The sequence below is a fragment of the Xiphias gladius genome, chromosome 14 (assembly GCF_016859285.1).
Source record: "Xiphias gladius isolate SHS-SW01 ecotype Sanya breed wild chromosome 14, ASM1685928v1, whole genome shotgun sequence".
NCBI classification, from domain to species: domain Eukaryota; kingdom Metazoa; phylum Chordata; class Actinopteri; order Istiophoriformes; family Xiphiidae; genus Xiphias; species Xiphias gladius.
This window is the reverse complement of record NC_053413.1, coordinates 15,371,401-15,393,480: the sequence shown is the minus strand read 5'-3', so window position 1 is coordinate 15,393,480 and position 22,080 is coordinate 15,371,401. Positions and strand designations below refer to the sequence as shown.

The 22,080-nt window shown below is 39.6% G+C and overlaps 1 protein-coding gene across 5 annotated transcripts in view; it reads right to left on the bottom strand.

Annotated features, from left to right (window-relative positions):
- The window catches only part of kmt2cb (lysine (K)-specific methyltransferase 2Cb), a 64,406-nt gene extending 61,329 nt beyond the window's left edge, over nucleotides 1–3,077 (bottom strand). For all 5 annotated transcript variants that reach the window (XM_040144022.1, XM_040144025.1, XM_040144024.1 and 2 more), the window contains exon 1: nucleotides 2,157–3,077. The gene's annotated coding sequence lies outside the window, so the exon portion shown is untranslated. The remainder of the gene's footprint in view (nucleotides 1–2,156) is intronic.
- Nucleotides 3,078–22,080: the final 19,003 nt, after the last annotated feature.

Below are 22,080 nucleotides of genomic sequence, written 5' to 3'. Positions count from 1 at the left end.
GTTTTAGAGACTCAAAACTTGCTGAATGTAGCTTTAAAATTAAAATAATGAAATAAGATTGTAAACGTAAACATATACAGTAAGTCTTCTTGATAGTGACTAGAAATTGTTTAATTTTTGGTCCATAATTTCTAATGCATGACTGTATAGTAACATGAAAGATTTTTATGGAAGTGAAACTACCATTACACTCTATTAAAGCCTAGCGGGGTTGTGATGAATACACTCATAACTCTTAAATGACTGATAATAAAGTTGACTGAGATCAAAACGTTTATTTTTCACTTGTTTACTGATACCTAGGTTTACATCTAAAACAAAGACAGAATAAGTACCCATTTTTGCAAAAAACATTATCCCTTTCCAAAGCAGTCATATCATGTTTTCACCCACCAGTAATAATTTTTGATGGTTCCTATTCATAAAGGAGATGCAGAAATCCACACAAGCCTCTTGCTAGCTTGTTTTTCTCTACCGAAATGCACTTACATCAGACTACATTATGACTAATATTTAGAATGAGTCATGAGAAAGTCAGCTTTGCTTGTTTTTTTATTTCCAGTAAACCAGTAAAATAATTAAAAAAACCAAGGTAAACCTAACTTGCCTAGTTAAACTGTATCCTTTGCGATGTAGCTTATTGCACATCTGTATAATGCAATGTCAATGCTGCACTGATATGTTGTTCAGCTCCACATTACATAAACTTGCCTTTTACCGCATGTTATTGTATTAAACAGTTATTTAAAATCACTGCTACTGGTGGCTGGTCATGTGCTGTGGGTTGGAAGAACATTGTTTGGCCTGAACTTATTTCAACAATTAACGAGGCATTTTGTATCAGTGAGCCAGGAGGTCTCAATTTGTGCTGTTTGATATTGTGGAACTAACAACATATTTCGCTGCCAATCTGTGGTACTTCTCTCTTTCTCTTACATCTATATTGGCCTCCACCAACCTCCAGGCTCTGTGGACAGATGGCGGTCCAACAACACAAAACTCCACAAGCAAATATTGGTCATTACAACAGTTAGACTGTCAGTACAATTATCCAGAATTATGAATCGGACCTTAAATCCTTAGATCAGAAACAGGGTCTTAAACTGTTTCCCGAAACACTACGTAGAAAAATTAGTTGAATAAGGACCTATTTATAACCTGATTTACAACCAGGTAAGCCTCAAATGAGAGTGATGAGAATAACGATGATTGTTAGGGCACCCGAGGTTAGGCTCCGGTGCCTACTAAGCAGTCACGACCACCATGGGCAGAATTGTAGACATGCTAACGTTAGCTTTTGTTAACTCAAGCTTGGGCACAAAGCAGTTGCATACAGCTAACGATAGCTAGCCTGTTGTGTTGAACTCTGTCGCCTTTTCCTTGACGACCACCGACAAAAGTAACATTGGCATCGTCTAGATGTGACAGAAAACGCATAAAGAAATGAATCCATCTTTCATTTTTAACTGGCAATAGTAGACTGGATTCGGATTTGAGAGACATTTCCCACTAAACTTTGAAAGAGGTTCACAGAGCAAACAGGTTACCTATGGTTGCAGTTAGTTGGCCAACTCATCGCACTAGCTTGTAACGCCTACGCCAAAACACCAAACATTAATGCTTTAGCCTTTTATTGTCCCGCAGCGAACATTCAATATAATAGTCTTGTGGATGATGGCAAATTTAACTTGTAACCTTAATCACACTATCCGTTACTCAACTTCCAACTGGGTACAAGGCAATGATGAGCATTTGTGCCCAACACACACAAAGGCTCTGTCTATTCAACGGAACGGAACTGTTCTGGGGAACTACAATGCTACACAAAAAGTGAAAATGATACGCTATACAATGACGTAAGCTTTGATTTCTGCGTTTGGTTACAAACTACCGATAGTTGTGCTTGACCACTGATTTCGTATATTATGTTAAGCTGTTAACATATGACATTACCTCTCTATTTCTGATTATATAGCACCCATGGACCATTCTATTGAATGTTCCCTTCCGTAGAATAGTCTGAGTCATGAAAGCCAAGGCGGCGACAAACCCCCAACATCAGACTGGAGGTGGATAATGTTGCTTTACTTCAAAAGGTGAATGCCAACCAAATATAGCTTGCACGAAAAACAATTAAACTTCTTAGTGGGGCTTACCTTCCAGCCCTATGAATAGCGAATTATCCTCTTCATGTCCAAAATACTGGGAGATGAAACGTCGCACTTTTATCACCCAGCTAGCTAGCAAGCTAATTGAGCTAGCTAGCCTCTCTCCAATGAAGCAACACCGCAGTTCTCAGAAATGCATATCGCATATCATTATATTCCGACCTTGCAATGTTATTCCAAACTTTGCCCATTTGATGGAAAGGCAGATGATGTAAATCCAACAGAAAACCGCTTCACTGGCAAACGCATTTGGGGGGATCACTTTCCTTTCTCCAATGACAGCTGTCGTCGCACGAGTTAGGGTTATATAGCTAGTTGGTGTTAGCCACCCAAGTCTACGGCCAACAATTTTACCATTAACGTATAAACAAACGAAAGCCAGAATCCAGGCAGCTGCAAAAGTCAACACTCCGTAAATGAAACTTTAAATGTGAATCCTCAGCGAATGTGCAGCGACGCGCAAAGCAAATGTTGGGTGCCGACCGCTTGGTTGGCAACTGGTTCTATTTTCTTCAGCTGCGACAAGCTGCGGGACCAAGCGGCCAGTTAGGAGACTCTCGCAGCCAGCCTGCCACGCAGTAACAACCGCCTCCCAAGACATGTAAAAACAAACATTAGCTCGCCAAAAACAACATTTAACCTGACACAGTGGCCGAACTGTGAATTTACTATGAAATATCACAAAATTAAGTTGAAGATGACGCTTCGGCGTACTCTGTAACGGTGGCCATATCTAATGAAAAGTGGCACCGAAGCACAGCCCCTCTAGGCTCCTCAAAAACTAGATCCACCTCCCCCTGCCACAACTACGGCACAAAAATCTTTCCAAATCGGTGTGATTCGTCGAGAAAGGGTTGTTTCGCGAGTCTGGCAAATGTTTAACGACACCGATAAGAAGACACGATAACCCCACGCAAACCATTTCACAATTTCTTTAACATACTCTCTGACCCTGCGGAGGAATATGGGCATTTAGTAAATAAAATAATGGCTTGGGAGAGCTCAAAGAGACGGAGCCTGGAGTAAGTGCGGGTGGAGGAGGACTGTCAATCTTTGGTGCTCCACTTTAGCAAATCTTCGCCAGCAGCAGCAGCAGCAGCAGCAGCTGTAGTGACTCAAACTGTCAACGTCCTTCTTCAGAGCAGGGGGAAACAAAAGCAAAAAAAAAATGGGTTAACTTTAATACGCACCGTGGTGGTTCAGGACTCGTCCAGATACCATCCAGTCTGATAGACCACGACCAAGTGCATCTCCATAGGATACCCCATCACAACGTCTCCTCTCCTGCTTTCCTTCTCTGCCGTACACACTCGCACGGATGTAGACATCTAATAAAGTGCTTGGTAGAGGGAGCCTGCCAAGAGGCAGACACGCTGTACATGCAGGGGTTAAATTTCGGAATAGCCCCCCGGGGGTCGGCTTCCAGCGGCTGTACATAATATGTTATAGCGCCAGTGGGTGTTACGTGTTTACGCGCATTTTGCTTTTTCGAGCGCCTTTTCGTCACAACTCACTTGAGTTTTCTGCAAGTGAAGCCCTCATAAAAATAACTGGAAATAAACACAGCCCTATTCCTTTAAATGGTAAACCTGGTAAACCTTGGCACCTCTTTCCTAGACTACGAGTTCCCCCTGCTGGCTAGTACAACGCAAGAGAGACACACAACGTTTTACATTATCTTTTAATTAACCATAATTCGGAGACAATTCAAACATCAAATATAGTAGTATAGAGTATATATATATAGTATAGAGATGAGTGACAAATTAAAGGGGAAAATCTGAATAAAGGCGTGCAGAAACCTAACAAATGCAGAGGCGTCAACAAAGGGCACAAGAGGTCACTGTTTTGAGAAGTATGAAAATTAAAACGAATCTTAAGCCATGGCCTCCACAGTCATCAGACCAGATCAGGCAGTTCTCGCCATCAGAATCAAAACACTATATGAGGGAATATCCTTGGAAGAATAGTGTTCATCCCTCCAGAGTTACAGAGACTTGTACAGTTTTTGTAAAGGAGCACTGAAGTTCTTCTGCCAACTCGTGAAGACCTTAATAATACGCTTTATTTTGGTTTTTTCCTCATCTTTGGTGCTACTTGCAGTGGTGAGCTCTGTACAGTAGAGTTGGTTTGCTTAAACGGTTCAGAAATGCATGGTAATTGGTAAAAAAGCACAATTGGATGCTGTGTTTCAGTTTAAAGATAGGACAACACCTTACAAACACACTAAAAGTTGTTTTTTCTTTTCATTTGTTACCAATCTGTGCATATTTCATGTACAGCATGTATTGAGCGTTGTGACACACAGATGAGACGACAACACGAGAGAACCAAACGTAGACTGTGTTAGTAACAATAAAACAAGCAAATAACAGAGAGAATGAAGGTCATGGGAAGTAAAGTGAACCCTACCAAAACAATTAAATGGGGGGGTAATGAAGGATAAAGGTGATAAGTAACAAAATCTATTAAGAAGTATCTAAAAGTAAATTATATAGGCCCTATTTACAGCATAATCATACACACACACACATCAAATATAATTTCCAAGCACTGACATGTGGACTGAGAAAGAGAACAAGCACCTCAACCACAGAGTGGTTACTGTCAGCAGAAGTATTCACCAACATGTTTCCCTTGGAGAAAAGAAAGAAATCCTAACATGCAGTTCTCAAGCTTGATAAGACTAATGTCAGTGAAACTGTATTTTTAGATACACCATTAACATGTATACAGTATTAAGCTATTTGTCTGTCTTTTACAGTAAGCATGATGGACCTTTGGTGGTGTGGTTGGAATATTTATCTTGTAGTCTAACCCTGTGTTAGCCCATTCACAGGTCATTTTAGTAGGAAAATTTCCCCAAAAAAATTCCAGTAAAATCTTTTTTTTTTTCAAAAATCAATGGATTAAGCACAAAAAAAATGTTTGCTGTAGTTTGGTTTGGATTGTTATTCATTACAAAATTCTTCATCAGCATTGTTTCATGATATGGAAAGAAGGTCTACGGTAACTATTCAGACTTAATAGATGTATCTAAATCATCCATCGCAGTAAAAAGAATGAGTAAGAGTATCATTATGCATCACCATGCACTTTAAGCATCAAAAGTCTTACGTTTTGGTCAGTTGTGTTGCCTGATGTAAGCTAAGTGTTAGACACAGCACATACAGGAATCGTTTTCTAAATTATGACCTTTGACCAGGTGTATATTTACAACACAAACCACCATTAACCTAATTATCTCGAAACACACCAAGCCCGCTGTTTAGTGATGCATCACTGATACTCTTGTGGGCGTATTTCCTATGTGTGCAAAGCCGATGTTCACCTGCTGACAAAGACTCAGGACTGTAGATGCTATCAAAAGTAACTTGACATTTAATGTTGAGTTGAAGGGATTGAATACTCATTCATTAAATTATCATATGTTTATACTAGAACTTAATTTTGACCAATTTATAGAGATCTGTTTCACTTTGTTTAACAGAATGTGAAACAAATCTCTCTGTTTTAACAGAATGTGAATATATATATATATATTCACATTCTGTTAAAACCCTTGTAGGCCTTTTTCATACATGACATTTTGACCTGTCATAGTAGGAAAAACAGAGGTGTTAACTTTTAACATTATCAATGGCTCTGCTCAATTCAAGTGTCCCAGTAAGCCGGGACAGTGTGACAGTGAGCCAGCGCGAATGACACCAGGGCCCTGAAACTCAAGCAGCTAAATGGAATTCAGCATCATTAATTTCGTTATTTACACCTGTGCTTTCCTTGCTATGAAATGTCAACATGTCTTCCACAAGGAAGGCCAATTACAACCAACAGGCCCTTGAAATATTTCTTTTTTTTTTTTTTTTTTTTTACAACGACAAAACTTTTTTTTTAATTTACATGTTACAGAGGTTTCTTCTAGAATAATATCAAAAAGTTCATTTGTCAAAGCGTAGAGCTGTATTTTGGTAAATTACAGACAGAGGGCAGCATGACTCTGTTTTATAAAACACTGGGAATGATAATCACATCAAACTGCCAATTACACTTCAACATAAAAAAAATTCAGTCTGGCTGTTTTCCCTGTCTTGGTCAAACACCCTCCTTTTTGTATTTCTTTTGCCATTGTTTATCTAATTTTTCAAGTGATAAACAGTATTAGTACCCAGTTTGTGGTGGGCTTTTTTCCCCACACATTAGAGGCATTCTGTCCATGAGTAACACATTCTTTATTGTGAGATATTTGACTGTTAGAGATGAGATGAGCAGTCTTGTCAAGAAATTTCTGGATTGAAGAGCCGGAGGAGCAACAATAAACCATGTATAATTTAAAAAAGGCAAAGTGAATATGATTTGTCTCACCAGAACCTACCAAGCTCCACAAAGTTTTGCGTATGTTGAATGATGTTCTTTTCGTGGATGGTTAACATCTCTACACATTTTACCTATGTACACATCTCTGTACGAGACACCCCACTTTTTAATTCTCATTTAAATTTCTATGTAAATTTTTAATGTTGGTTTACATAATTATTAGCAGAAAAATGTGTTTTAATGGAGTAAGTCATTTCAGCAAAATAAAACATAATTACATGCTGAATGAATAAATGCTCGAGGAGCTTTTTTCTGGTTGTCGAGCTTAATTGATGCCCTGTGGCTATCAGCATTAAGGACTAATTTTCAAGAGAAAACCAAGGCACTGTGACTGGGATATAAAATAGGCCTTTTTGAGGCTAATGACCTACACTTTACTAGCCATGCCAGTCATAATGTGGGTGTAAAGTCTTTAAAGGCAGTGGATCTGCTATGCTTTTCTTACAAAATATTTGCCTTCTGTTTATGGTGGTGGTGATTTGAATTCATGCCATACATGCATTTACTGATCATTACATGCAAACTCTGCCTCTGTTATGTCACGCAAGGCTATACCATAATGCAAGGTAATCCACGTGTATAAAGGATGCCTAAAATACACCATTACTGAAAAGTCAATTTTGAGTCTGACTACCACATCGTCAGACTCAAAATTGTTTGAAGAAATATCAGGTCTTTATTTTGCTCCTGCAACAAGAATGAAACTGCTGATGACATCAGAGTTTCAGGTTTTCAGGTTAACAGCTACCTTACCTGTTTCCTGTATATTTCCGATAGGAGGCGTGTTGGAGACAAAGCAATGATGCTGCTCAAGGTAGGGCAAGAGGCAGCTGCAAAGGCAGTTGCAGATTAATAGGACAGGAAACTACCAGGTGGGCAGATGGATCATATTAATATAATAGGAGAGACAAGAAACATGAAACCAGATGCTGGCCGGGCTCTTTGCAGAAGAACAGGTATTGCAGAATCCAGCTCATATTAATCCATTGCACAGCCAGATCATTATTTTCCATTATTACATGCAGAACATATTTCAGAACTTTAGACCGTTGTATAAATTAGGCTCAGTGATAGTGCTGAAAACCACAGAGAGTATACAAACTTCTAAAGGCTCCAGGATAGGGAATCTGTTTTAATCTTTAATTTCAAAGAGATAAAATGTTTAAATATTTCAGAGACAAATTTGCATCATAATTTTGTTCTGACAACTGGGAGTTTAAACTCAGGCTGGGATGATTGTTACTTACCTTTAAATAGAGAAGGGTTTTCATCACATTCCAATTAAAGAACAAAAATGTGAACTTTTAAGAACAAAACCTTTAGAGGGACTTTGTTTGATTGGGATACATTAAACAGGCAAAATTGGGAAAGTGGATGTGAGAGAGAGGGAAGGAAAGAGTGCCTCTTCTTCTGGCCATATCTCAGAAATCAGAAATCTTTGGTCATGACAAGCTTTGAGTTAAGTAGACAGAAGTGGGAATTGAAAGTTTTAGGCCTCAGTTAAATTATAACGTGTATCAAATGTGCTTAGATATTATTAAACTGTACAGACATTGGCAAGTTAAGTAAAGAGGTCAAGAAGTAATCTATTAATGATCAGCCCATCAGTGAAGAGAAACTGGGTGGGTTGATGGTCAAGCACTGACGCTCATTTCACTATATATCATTTCAATATATATATATATATATGGTATAACCTTGTAAATACATATTCTCTTAAATAATTTGAAATCTGTAACTGGTGAGTTTCATTACTTTGTACCACAACAGTGTCCTCTGATTTTATGTGACTTTGAGTCATAAGGTTGGGTTGACCTTTCTTAGTTTCTTTTGAACCATGAGGGAAATTGATTGCACTGCAGAATTATTTTTGAACTGATAAAATATAGGAAAATTAATCTCTACTTTGCATAAAAAAATTAAATTGAGGCAGAGGGGATTTGTTATTCTTCTGACTTTTGCCCAAGCTTTAATGTACAGTATAAAGGCTTCTGAGTGCAGTCCCTACTTGATGAACAATTCTATTGCCCATGGCTGGAGGAGCTAATTAGAATCTATTTATAATCATAGGGGAATATATCCAAAGAGCTAAGAAAAAGAGAAGATGGAGAAAGAGAGAAGGGGCTAAAGAGGGGTGGGTGTCATAAAATCAGCCTGTATGCTGTGATATCTCGAACCAAGAAGTTCACATCCAAGGACCCAGACAAATCCAAATTAACAGGTTCGCACAGATAAGACAGAGTTTCTCTCTTTTCTTCTGGAGGAGTGGAGCAGCAGTTTACAAGACATTCTTCAGTAACACAACGGCATTAGTGCGGCGATGAAGAGGAATGTTCTCATAGCATCTTTCACTAGTCAAGTCTTATGTGAAGCACTCATGGACAGAGAGACCCTTCTCATGAGGACAAGAAGAAGAGAAAGTGAAGAAGCAAAATGTGTTGGCCCTCATTATCAAACTATCCCAACTGTTTTGCCAAGATTATATTAAGATACTTTTGCATATCAAACAAGAAAGATTGTTGTTCTGTTCTGCTCATCTCTCTGACTAACTTTCATATGCCTTCAGCAGTTGCATCATCAAAGATCCCAACCAGGAACATGCTCTGCTTCACTACTTGGTGCAAAAAACATGACCATGCTGTCGGCTCTCTGCAGCCAGCCACTTATTTTTATGCAATGATAAGACCCCTAGCAGACAAAAGCTACTGTAGTGAGTTCAGTGTGGCCCACCCATCACCCGCTTACGTGGAGGCATTAATAGTCTGACTGGAATTTTGAATCACTAAAACACCCAGTTACATGTACACAGTCGAAGTGGGACACAAACATCAGCAGACAGGTCAATACACTATGCTTTAGTGGCTATTGTATGTGTTGATTATGTCGCATTAACTTTGTGGAAAAACACATTGGTCCCTTTACAGTGAGCCGAGGAGAGATGCTTGTCTGTTTTTGCTCTGAAAGCCTGAGGAAAAGAGAACAATAGACCATTTAAGCTTGTCTAGCTTGGGTGAGAGATTATTTCACCTAATTATGCGTTATTGTTTTTTAGAAGAAGGTGGCAAACAATGTTTTTGCAATCCCAGGTGAGCTTTCAAAATTGTCACCTTTCCTGCAGTGATTTGCTCGCTTCTGTGTGAAATTCCTTTGTTGTAGCATTTTCTCATGTGTCTCAGAAAATTTCATTTGGTGATATGGCTCCATACAGCACCCTCTTCGCTGCATAAATCAGTTGTCTGACTCAGATAATGCCTTTTGGAATTTCTCGAGCCTGCTGCAGCAATAGCGGCGATGAATTCATAGGGGCTGAAGTTCCCATATAAACCCGGGAGAAAGGGTAGTGGGCTGTGAGACACCAGAACTGATGCTCTGTCCTCAAGCCGTATCGGGGAGTGAAGTGAATTTGACAGAGAATATTGAGTTTGGCGCCACTCTGAGATTCCAGGCCTGTTGATAGTACAGGGCTCTCACTCACTCATCAGAGGAGTTTAAAAGGGGGTGAGGAGGGGTGATGGTGGGGGTTGTTTGGGACACCATACAGCAGCCTATTATTCACCCCTTTAGGTCTATTAGATGCTGAGTATTTTTATACAGTATGTCCCATTATGTTGATAAACAAAGATTAGGAGTTGATCTGTATAGATCAACAAGAACATATTTGTTCATTATAATGATCAAATATGACTTGAACTGCAATTTTGCTTTTTGGAGTCATTCCTTGTTGTGCATATTTTGTTAGGGTGTTTGACAGGAAGAGTTTGACTCAAAGATGAGATATTATTCCTCAGTTTGGTAATTAAAAAAAAGACATATATATATAACAAAATTATAAGGGATCCACATATACTTTATTATTCTCCTTATTTGACGTTTTGGTGGTCGATTACGAACTGCATCTTTCACAGTTTCTATCTTTTCACTCGTTCTTTTCTGATCGTTGAGCTGTCATGAATTTGTCACGCATGCGGTTCACAGGGTCAAAAATGAACATCTACGCTCTTCAGGCTTACTTTTAAAAAAAACGTCCCAGCCTGCTGAAATTTTAGATTTTGAATTTTTCTCCCTTTAACCTATTGTGACAGCCACCTGAGATGTTTTCATAAATAATCAAAGACATCAAAGGGATATTAGATATATTTGTGTTTATAGAGTCTCTTTTCCATTTTGATGAGACTCCAAATGCATTGAATATTCACTTCACGGATGCCTGTCACAACTTTTGGAACAATGCTATAACATTACAGCACAGATCACACATACGCAAATATCAGTGTGCCAAAATGTCAAATCATCCCTCAATTTGCTTTTGTTATATATACTTTTTTCTTTCCCCAGAAATATGAATCCCGGTAATAGGCTTGCCCTGAAGGGAGAAATGTATGACAGTTTGTTGCAAGTGTGATACTGAATATTTGACAGGATATACAGCTATTCATACTCTGTGTTATCAATCTGTCATTTTGTTTGTTTACATAGCAATGTAGCTGTGATGAAGTGTGGGTAGTTTTTTGGAAGTGATTTACTGACATTTGTATTTCTCCTCATTACTGGTGTAGAGTGGGAACAGTGTCAGAAATCATCGAGAAAGGCTTCATAAGTGTTAAAACAGGGTAGGAGAGAGGAAAACTGAGCCATTAATTATATAAGAGGCTTTTTCCTAAGTTCCTGTACCATATACTGTAATAATCATTTTGCTCGTTGTTTGGATATAACTGACAGCATAACATGACTTATATCTAATGGATTTAGGTATTGTATAGAGAAAGTTGAAATTTTTTGTAAAGGATAAGCAGCCTAAAAGAGGATTCCAGTATCCATTTAGCCCTCTGCTTATGTATCTTATCCAAGGACACGCTGAGTGAAAGATGGGGTTCATCTGGGGCAGGTTGCCAGTCTACCACAGGGCTAACACAGACCTCAGTAAAGCAAATTAAATGCTGTGTGTTTCAGTGGTTCACCAAATCTCCACAGAGAGCTGTAGCCACAGTACTTAATGGTGGCCCTTTGCATTTGAATAATCTGCAATTGTCCACACAGCTTTGGTTTCATTCTGTTATTTGATGAAGTGGTTTTCTTGGATTATGGACTGTAATAAACTCTGACTGAATGTTCCAAGTAATAAAATATCAGACCCCAACTGATGCATTAACAGCATTCAGCCATTATACAGAATGTAAGCAATAAAACAGTTCATATTGCATTGAGATAAATACAACCCCAGCAATGTAGTAACACGTAGGACTTTGCATTGAGTCATAACTTTTCCCCTGGCACCATAATCGGGTCAAAATATCAATTTGTCCAATAATTTTGTTTATGAACACGAATACCTGCAAAACTAATGACATTCCCATTAGCCTCTGCTGTACTTTGTTTTTGTCCTAATTAACAAATGTTAGCACACACACATGATAAACTAAGATAGGGAATTATGTAAACAAGAAACCACCTAAACATCAGCATGTTAGCATTGTCATTGTGAGCATGTTTCCGTGCTGATGTTAGCATTTAGCTCAAATGTACCACTGTGCATATAAGTGTAGCCTTGCGGAGCTGCTGGCGCTTAGGCTTTTCATATACAACAGCAAGTTCAGTGATTAGTTCCTCTTTTTTTTGAAGGATTGCCGATCAGTGAATGATTTCGGTTGCACACAGATCCGCAGACCCTCACATATGGCATGACTCAATGTCCTTCCTGCAGGTTGTTGGTGCAGCTTATGCATGATCAAACTTTTCTGTTTGTAAGATAGGAAAAGGCAGAAATTTTGAGGGCATTTAATTAAGTTTTGATATCATTGTCGTCTGGCCTACTGTCATCCCTGTTCAAGTTTGACTGTAGGTCAGAGCACAATAATTAGCCCTACCTTTCACTGACAAGTTGACAGTTGTAGGACATTTAGGGTCATGAGTGTTAGATTATGTTTTCATCAGTCTCCGTCTTGTTAACTTTGCCTCTCTTTTACAGTCAGATTTATGGTCCAGATGGATTATTTCCAAGGGGAACAAAGCCACCTTTCAAAACAAGCCAGTTTCTTTAACCAGCAGATGCATCTGTCCTAAATCTCTCAGCTGGGGAAGAGTGTGAAGAGTCCATCTGTCAATAATTAAGCGTGTACTCATAGGAAATTAAGTTTGCAGGTATTATTTAGGTTACTCAAGTGTTGAAAACATCCGTCCTCTTACTGTAATGTATCTGAAAATATCACATACCATTCAATTCATGCATGGTCAAAAATAATTTAGTAAGTTTACTGAATTCCCAGCCATCTATTTGGCAACAGGGAGAAGGTGTTAAGGTCTGCAGCCCAACTCAGAAGTCCTTATGAAAAGGAATTGGCACCACTTTACTGTTCCTCCTGGTTCTTAGATATAAATCATAAATCAGTGTCTGTCTATTTGTTTTAAAATTAATATTTACATCTGTGATGGTAATTGGGATTATCAAAGAGACTAATTAGGATAATATACAAGCTGTCTAAATTAGGTCACTTGGGTTATTACGCACAACCCTTCCAAAAACAGTCAGAAGTCCATACTACAAACCCTCATGTTGTCATGTATTTTAGAACAGGCTCTTTGACCGTCCAGGGAAAGATGCATTGAACCAACATGAAATGGGGGAAAACTATCCCAAATGAATGTGAGGTTGCTGAATAAGTCATTTGTGTCCAAGTCCATTAGGGCCAGAACTTCAAAGGTTGATGAGGCAGGCAATGAGATTGCGAGCGTCACAAACCTAACAAAGGTTTTTCAGGTGTTTTGAACTAAGTTATCAGAGAAGGCAAGTACAAAACTGTAATAATTGTTTTCAGTTCTGTTTTTATTGACTAATTCACCCATTGTGTTGACTGACACGGTTAGAGTTAGATGTAATAAGCAAGGTGTTGATAAAGACAGTTCGGTACCTATGTGTTTAGATGTAACACACAGACAGGAAGAGACAGACAAAGAGAAAGGAATAAGGTTCTGCATGTTGTCTGGAAACCACCACAAAAAAAACCCTGCAGTTTGGCAGATCATGGGCTTTTTGAAATGTTAAACATAATCTCAGACATATAACAATAAAGGTCTCCTCTAATCCTCAGAAAAACAGAGTGGTTATCAGGCCAAAAACAGTGCAATAGCATTGTAGGAAGTAAACTGTCTGAGACTGAGGTTTTTGCAAAACCCCAGGCAACGGATTCAGATGAAACTTTTTGTCAATCAGACATCTTTCAACTTTTTTCTTCACTTGGGACAGCCTAAAGCAAAACTACATCTGCCTGTAACCCCTTGTCTGTGGTCCAGTCAAAGATTGATTATTTTTATTGTTTTTATTGGAATAATGCCAGCAGCATGGCTCCTTGGATGGCAGTGTCGGTCAGTCTGTTGGCTGGTCAGCTGGTCTGTCCATTACTTTGGTCCAGACTGAAATATCTCAACAGTTTGGATGGATTGACATCAAAGTTAGTACAGACAGACATGGTTCCCGGAGAATGAAGCCTACTGCCTTTGAAGAGTGCTTGACCTTCTTCTAGTGCCACCAGCAGGTCAAAATTTTCATGTAAATTCTGTGAAATATCTAAACAACCACTGAATAGATTGGCAAAAAAATTTGTACAGAAGTTCATGGTTCCCAGACAATGAATTCTCATGTCTTTGGTGATCCCATGGTTTTTTTCTTTGGCCCCACCATTAGGATCACATTTGTGGTTTTGGAATAAAAGATCTTGACAACTATTTAATGGATAGCCATGAAGTTTGGTAAAAAGGTCACTCTCAGGATAAAATGTAATTAGTTACACTCTAAACTAAGATGGTGGACATGATAAACATGATATCTGCTAAACATCTGAATGATAACATAGCTTCAAGTCCTTGAACTTCAACGACCATAGATTGCTGCAGGAATGAGTCATGAAACCCGGAAATAAGTTAGCATTTTTGCACTTCCCGCTCCCTCATCCTGAAGGCGATGGGTATTTTGAATGGGTTTTAGGTTAGATGGCTGAAATAAGGTCTGTGGGTAACACAAGCTTAAGACACTTTCACGTTTTATTCTATGACATAAATTACGTCAGTAAATACCCCACTTGTGACTTTTCAAGCTCTTACGTGTCTTAAAACAGGCGGTTGGTGACTACAGAGGTTGTCAGGGACATTAAACATCATTACACCGAACACAAAAACTCATCTACTTACAAGCCCATCTTTACAACCTCATAGTTATTATACTCACGCTCTTGCAAACTATTACTAACTTTCTAAGAGGAAAGGCTTTTGTAGAAGAGCTAATGGGCTAAATCAAATTACAAGGTTGAAGCTTAATCGTGTTGACGTTGAAGTCATGCAACTGTGGTGTTTATAGTCTAACATAGGCTTTTTACTTGTGGCGATTGTATTTAGGCTTCAAAAATCGTAAAACTGTCACAGAGCTTACTTTCTGCAATCGTCCAAAAGCCAATGGAAAAATCCCATTGGCTTTTTGTCAACTGAACCATGGTGATGCTAACTACTGGGCTGGCCTACAAAAATACGTCATACCTGCAGCAATCTGTGTAGGTCATACACTGTGAAACGATCCATAGGAGCATCTCCTGAAATAGTGCCCCTATGGAAGCAGGCGGAGTGGACATTTGCCATCATGGTTACAGTAATGAACATATGGTTAAGCTTATGGAATGGTCACGGATGGTTAGGTTTAGGCACAAAAAGTACTTGGTTTGGTTTAGGAAAAAATATTATGGTTTTTCATAAAGTAAGTTATTCGTTAAATTTTGAGGACCTTCGTCATAAAAGTTAAAATAATAAACATGCAGTTAAGGTTATGAAACGGTCATGGTCAAAAGAAACAATGATGACTATCGGTTTCAAGTGGGAAACGAACATTGGTGTCCAATGTCAAAGTCCTGTTTTTTGTGGACCCTTTCATCCACCCCAACCTCCTCCTAACTCCGACTTTGTCATTTTATATTCAATATCACCTAATGTTCTCCTATGAGGTATTTTTTTTTAGGATAGGGCAGTCTCTAACATTGTCATTACGAACATGTTGCCCTGCTGATGTTACCATTTAACTCAAAGAACCTCCCATGGCTGTGGACTCTATCTTGTAAGGGTCCTTAAAAAGTAATATTACGCACACTTGACCTGTTCAACTAAACTCAGAGTTAACACAGAGTTACAGAGTGGCAACTTTTTTAAGAGTGAAATATTTACACATGCAGGACAGGTTATTTTTCCAAGCTCAAAGAATCATAAATCATAAACCACAAATCAACCCTGTCCCAAAGCCAGAGATCCGGCAGCACTGTGTGGCTGAATATGCTGAAGTAGTGTACAGTAAAAAATTCACACTGTCTCCCTCCATTCATAGTGATAAATGGTCCCCCTCTTTTAGTCAAAACAACAAAGCGCACAGTGACAAAAGGCTTTGATGATGAGTAATTGTTTTTGAGCTGGAATATGACCTTTGTGTTTGCAGAGTGTTTCTGTCAAAGTGAGATATTTGGCTCACTTTTCCCTTTATAATCCCACTTCATAAAGCACATAAAGCTTAATGTGCTGCCAAGGTGATGCATGAAGGTGGGTGTCCACAGAATAATGTGATGGAGCAATAGTATCAGGATGGTGGTTTCCCTCCTGCGTGGATATGATTGGAGTGTAGCAAACATCTTGACCTCTTGACCCCTGTAATTGAGAGCATTTTAAACGCATTGTAGCTATAGCAAATTACCGGGAATGCAGCTCAGATTAGAAAATGGAGATATTTATCTGTGCTGCATGTACCTTACATGACATCCACTTACGCAGTGTATGTGCACATAATGTCGTTTGCTTAGCTCTTCAGTACGAAACTCATTGCTATGATCCCACACAAACATGTCCAAATCAAATCTCTCACAGGCTTTTTTTGTGTACTATCTGCCTCCTCTCATCCTCTTGTTGACAAATTCTATAATAAAATATGACAGTTTGCACATAGGCTGTGGAGCTTATTGAATTGTTGGCTCATTTTGAAGATTAATCTGGGCCAACATATTCCTTGTGGCACTGTGAAACAGCATAGCCACTAATGGCATGATTTATCCCTCTAATACAACTGCAACACTGACTTTGGGTAGGGAATTCCTCACACAGATGTATGATTGTCATATTACACGCTATTTGATGAATGTTTACCATACAAGGCGCCATAAAAGCTCTGACAAAATCACATAAGCAAATACGACTGTGCCTCACAACAAATGGCCAAACTGCATTCAACTGAGTATCGCTAATATCCCTCAGTGGCACAGAAACACCTCTACATAGGAAAACACATTCTGTCATATTTTGGGGTTTTTTTGCAGTTTTTTTTTTTTTTTTAGCTTTTCCTTTTCTAGACTGTTTTTTTAGAATAGGCGTCAAGAGCTTATTTTAAAACAGACAGTCACGCTTTGTATCTCCCAATGGCTAATCTTCTCATTTACTCTGCATCAAACAGCTCAGGAGAAGTGGTTTCACTACCCACCAGGCGCCAGAGAAAGATTAAGATACACATTTCAAATTCCATATAGAAGACAGTATATATGGACTAGGTCCTGCACATCCTGCATGCAGGCTTTACACATTATTTAAATGTAGATTCTGAGAATGTTTCCCTTTTGGGGTCAGCTGAAATTACTGTATGGATGTCAGCGGAGTGGTAAACAGGATCTGTGTGGAACTGCACAGTTGAAACGCAATACGACAGGAAGTCTACATGTCGCTCTTGACCTCAACCTGAGATAAGTGGCTAGAAGTCTGAGACCTGGCCCTGAAAGCTGATGCACCCATGCTGTGGGTCGTTGTAATGCCATGCATGTGTATGTGTGTGTGTGTGTGTGCTCTTGTATGTCTATCTTTGTGAATCCTTCAAAGGACTCTTTGAGGGTTAAGACTTGGTTTTAGGGTTACAATTAGGTTGAGAATAAGCATAGGGTAAGAGTTGGTTTGTCATTTAAACGTGATAGTTGAGGTTAGGGGCCGGAGATGCATTAGGTCAATACCTCGTTTTTAAATTTCCGATTAAAGGAAGAGTTTGGGATTTTGGGAAATATGAGTATTTGCTTTATTGGCCAGGAGCAGAGACTTCCTGGAGTCTTATCGTCACCGTAAGGTCGCCAGGGTACCAACAGAGATTCCTGGAAGTCACTGCTACCTCCCAAGAAACAGTCAAGCACACAACCCCCAACTTGTTGTTTGAACACTTGGATGTTTGAATTGAACAAACAAGATTTGATAAAAGGGGCTATATGTAAGTTTTGTCTGCCGCCGAACATGGTTTCTTGCTGGTAGCAGGTGGTGGTGATGGTCACTTACCAAGGGCTTCAGCCATTGTTGCGTTAACATGACAAGAGATTAGAATATGGCCTCTGAGCAGCGCTACGTCTTCATCCTTGCATGTTGGAGTGAGGGCAGACTGGACGCTACAGTGTCTTGGTATTAGAAAGTGACCAAATGGCCAGCCAGGCCAGGGCTAGCTGGTTAGCATGCTAACGTCAATAGAAAAAAAAGAAGAAGAAGAAGAAGAAGAAAAACAAGAGTAAACATTTGTGTTGCTTTCCAACGCTGGAAAGGCATAGTTTCTTCTAGACTGGTAATTATAAAACCAATGAGCCTCATCGCTGCAATCAGTGCCATGTTCCTTCATTACAATGACCATAGTCAGTATAGTTTATTATGAGTCAGTCCCACATACACACTGTGCTTCTGTGTCCAACTGTTTTATGAAATTATTCAGCCTTTTTAAAAAAAATAAATCTATACATTTGTGATTCATTTTTATACAGCAGATTTATGTCATTCATTCATTAGGAACAAATGGGGTTTTTGCTGAGAGTATCGAGAGACTGACTGTCATGTTGTTGTTTTTGGTCCTTCTCTGGGTTTTTTTGACATTAAAAAATATAATGAATATTGACAACCTTATCCTTTAATGTATTTTATGTGTTATTTTGTGTATTTTATGTATTTTTTTTTCAGGTTAGAACTTGAACAGTTCTAACTTGAACTTTTATGGTGCTACAGCTCTTCCATCTTTTTAGTTGGTCCTCTCCTCTGTTACAAGTAGGTTTTTGGAAAGTGGCTCACCCTCTAAAGTGCTCCTCACCAAGTCAGGTGCTACAAATGGATTTTAGAGTTCCTGCAGGCAACTGTGTTAAGTAATTTCAGGCAAAGTGGAGGAGTGGAAACGAATTTGAGGGGCAGGGGTATTGCTGCTGCTGTCTCTATTCAGTCTTTTGTCAGTCGAACCTCATGTCAGCCCTTCAGCAGCCCACACATCATTAAGTGGAGGGGCTCTTTAAGCTGATAGAGCTGCTTCTCCTAGTCATTCAGGTCATTATCAATATAGGTCTTGGCTTTCAACATGCCGCCAGAGATCCCCAAAATGTACACTTCCAACCCCTGAGATACTCAGGTCCATTAAATAAGTGGTGCTCAGAACAGAGAATAATAATTCGCCCCACAGCTCATGTGGTCAACTTGTTGATATTCTAATGAGGACAGGGGAAAGCCAGGTGGGAGAAAGATTTGATTTCCAGCAAGAAGTCTACGATTATACTCTGTTCTAGAGCGCTGTTTCCAAGGTGATGATGGGATTAATAAGTCATACACAAATCCAAGACAACCATTTAGAAATAAACTCATTTTGGCAGACATTTTGGTTTCTTGTCTTGCCAGTATTAAAACTGTAGGAAATTTGAATGCTTCTTCCAAAGGATGAAATCCCAAAATACTGTTAAATCATGTCAAAGGTTCTAAAATGTTTAACTTTTTTGAGCTGACTCAAGAAGCAGTTGCCATTGCAAATTGTTTTTAAAAGACTCCCCATGCTGAACTATATTGTGCTGTACTATAAGTGTATTTTTTCTCGTCCAAAGCCTATTTAGCTGCGTCAGAATCAAGTGCTTGTAGACCAGAGGGACTGAAACAAGATCTAAAAATGCAGCACAGGATTCATGGTGTTCTCACATACCATCCGACAGGAAATGTCTTGTTGATAACAGGATCTTGGGAACACTGATACTTTGTAATAGTCAGCAGGTTTCTCGCTTAAAAAAAGATGTAATTCAGCACAGATAATCATTCAGCTGACATGATGGCACAGGAGCAGAGAGTGCACAGTAATTATAAATGAAGCCTTCTTATGGGATATAGTGATTATTACCATCATTATCACCAAAGTTCTACCTTATAATTTGCCAGTGTTTCAGAGAAAGTGTGGGAACAAACCAATAAACGAGCAAGTTCTTCTTAAGTAGAGGGAAGATTATAAAATCACCAAATTTGAATGAAATTTTCCTCCAACCTAATGGTTTAGTAAAGTTTAGTTTTTGAACATTTTATGATCACCCATTATTTCCCACTTGTTTACATTACTAAAATAATACCAGGCTTTGGTGCTTGTACTCTTGAAGCTGTCTTCTGTGCTTCATTCATACTGAGGGGTGTTTATGTGCTGGCTTTAAAACTACAAAGCTGGTCCATAAACGCAGACAGAGAAAGACAAAATGAGGGGGGCAACATCATTCAACCACTCCCACTCTATTTCATCTGGCCGATTTCCAATGTATCTGGGTGAAGTTTGCAACTCAGTTCCTTGTCTAAAACCTCCACTCCACTTGAACCTTTCCACAACAGTATAACAGCTATAATTGGTCTCCTGTGGCTTTGGAGCCCCTTGCCTGTTCTTCCATTAACACCGCCACACAGCTGCCTGGCTGCTGTCCATGGTGGTGATCTGTAAATGATGGCTTTGTGATGGAGGATGCCTCCATGGTGCTCAGCCCTCAGTCACACACACTTCTTTAGACTTTCTCTCGTTTCATGCATAGTTGTTTTTCTAGAATACACAAAAGCATGTTATAATACCATCATGAAATGTCCTCCTTTAAAAAAAAAAAAAAGAGTGAGAGAGCGAGAGGAAAAAGAATATGGTTTGTGGTGGTTTGGTTTCCAAATTTGAATTCCATAAACTCGGAATTACTTTATTGTGAAATTTGAATTTAAAACCATTTGGAAATGACACTTGGAAGCCCCTCACTAACATTCTGACTGCCCAAAATAGAGCACAAATTTCCACCTTGCTTTGTTGGGTATTACCTAAAGTGTGTGTCTTAGGGCATTATATAGGCCTCTACATTTCTTGAGCTCAGTTATTTACGGTCTGACACCAGTGCAATGCCGCAAAAGATTAACAGCAAGAAAGAAAGTTGAGGGTTACAGCACAGACTTGATCCCTTTCTCTAAACCTCTTCAGATCACCACAGACAGCAGTATCAAGGTTGTCTTTACTGGCCACTCACTGCAATCAGTCATGCACCTCAGTGTGATTTCAGCACTGATCTGTACAAGTCTGGAGAGGAAAAGGGAAGACCAAAAACAGGACTATCCCTCGCTGCTTTTACACAAATATCCTTAACTAAATACCAGTCATATCTTTCTTGTTAACAAAAGAAGAGTCTGTCCTTTGTTCCTTCTAATTAGCTGTAGCTGAAGTTGGAGAAAAAATTCCCAGCCCTGGATCATTAGTATTTGCAGACTGCTCCGCCGCTTATCTCCCTGTGGTTTCACTAAATTTACACTTAACTCTCTGTAATGAACTCTTATGCATCCCCATCCTCATTAGGCCTTCAGAAAAATATGAACCGCTGAGGGGCTAGAGGGTGACATATTTTCGCCTCTGATCACCACCCACCGCTAAAAGCTTCTAATTGCTGGCTCGCTGTGGAAGTTTCTGCCCTGAAAATGCGGGGGAGAGCGAGAGACGCGCAGAGTTACTCCGTTGTCCAGCGCGTAACTGGATCAGAGAAAACCAACAATTCATAAACGAGTTGTGAAAGCAGAGTCTAAACCTCTCCAGATAAGCAGCAGCCATAGATGCTGGTCTGAACTGATAGTATTTGTCCTTGCGCCCCACAAAGGCGCTCTTAGCTTCACACAGCCCAGACTCCAGATGTTCTGACAGACTCGATGGGGCGTGAACATTTCAAAAAGGTGGCGATGAGATGCCCAATAAAGACTCCTATTCAACTAAGTGGATTCAGACTGCACCGTTAAAAGTGCATACTTTGAGATTTGCATCGGCTCCCCACTCCCAGGCACAGAAGCGCATATGCAATTTGCTGATAAAGCGACTGCTTCTCTTCTCCTTCTCTCTTTTTTGTAAATGCGCGGCTATTCCGATTCGGAGCAGCAAACTGGCCGTGGATCAGCTCACTTTGAGAGACACGCCGGCGGGAAGAAAAAGAAAAACTGCAAAAGAGAGTTCAGTCGCAGTGACTTGTCATCGTGCGGGAACTTTCTGCTCGTCACCTGCGTCGGTGCCGCGGGCAGAAAGCGCACGCTCTGCAGCCAGTCTACAGTATCTCTGGAGGGTGGCTGCGCCTACAGCGCCTTTGATTTACCATTGGGCAACATTTGTGCGAAGCATTACAACAGGTGGTTGGCGTTTGATCTGGAAGAGCTGGCGCTCTGTCGCATGCGTTGAGCGACTGTCGCCACATGAGGCTTTTCAACTTGCAGGTTACAAGGA